Source organism: Monopterus albus, unplaced genomic scaffold (assembly GCF_001952655.1).
Source record: "Monopterus albus unplaced genomic scaffold, M_albus_1.0 scaffold6.1, whole genome shotgun sequence".
Classification (NCBI taxonomy): domain Eukaryota; kingdom Metazoa; phylum Chordata; class Actinopteri; order Synbranchiformes; family Synbranchidae; genus Monopterus; species Monopterus albus.
The window spans coordinates 6674436-6675487 of NW_018127886.1; positions in this window are offsets into that span (position 1 = coordinate 6674436).

Sequence of the window (1052 nt, forward strand, 5' to 3'; positions counted from 1 at the left end):
AGGGTGATGAGTGTGAGTCTGTGCTCCTCTTCCTCCTCCAACAAGTGTCATAGGGGAAGAGGGAGGAGGTGAGGAGAGGGGCCCTAGCCGAGGAGAACCAGGAGTCTCTGGGGTTTTGGGTGTTCTTTGACCTTGACTGATGTTCTGAGGTGTGGGGGTGCGGGGTGACCTCTGAACAGCACTGAAAGATGGGAATGAAGAGTTGGAGGAAGAGGTGGTGGATGCAGGAAGAGGGGGAGGATGGTGACGCCTTCTCAAAGTGTCTAGGGTGTGGTGAGCGTTTGTGCCAGTGTGGAGAACAGGGGAGGAACCATTGTAAGGGTAAAACAACTGGTGGGAAGATTTGGGGCTTGCACAGGGGTTTGCGTGGAGGTTGTTGTGGGGTCGAGCAGGGACTGGATGAAGTTTGGGATGGTAAATGCCACGGTCCACTTCTTCCGCTTCCAAAAGTATCCCCTTTGGATCGTGGCTGTCCACTCGACTGTTCACCTCTGGAAGTAGACAGACAGACAAACACACACACACAAAGCTTGTCACATCATTTCTCTACTTTCAAAAAAAAAAAAAAAAAAGGTCTGCTATACAGTTATTACTCTGAATAAAAATTCTGCCATAAATCTGTGCTCAGTAAAAGCATAGTGATGTTTGATTTGTGATGCCTGAGGTAAATGGTGTGAACCCTATGATGGAAATACTACCAAACATGAGCAGAAGAAACTGAAACATTTCACCTGTATTAGCTTTTAGGTCTGCCGCCCGCAGAGGAGGCGGGCTGGTGTGGGCTTGCTCATAGCTCCCCAGCTTAGCCGCCATGTGTTGGAGTTTACCCCGGTGAACGAGAGGGGCGCTTCCCTGCGCCTTCGGGTCGGGGATAGGTCTCTCACTGCCGTTTGTGCCTATGGGCCGAATGGCAGTGGAGAGTACCCAGCCTTCCTGGAGTCTCTGGGAGGGATGCTGGAAAGCATTCTGACTGGGGACTCCGTCGTTCTACTGGGGGACATCAACGCCCACATGGGCAATGACAGTGATACCTGGAGGGGCGTGATTGGGAG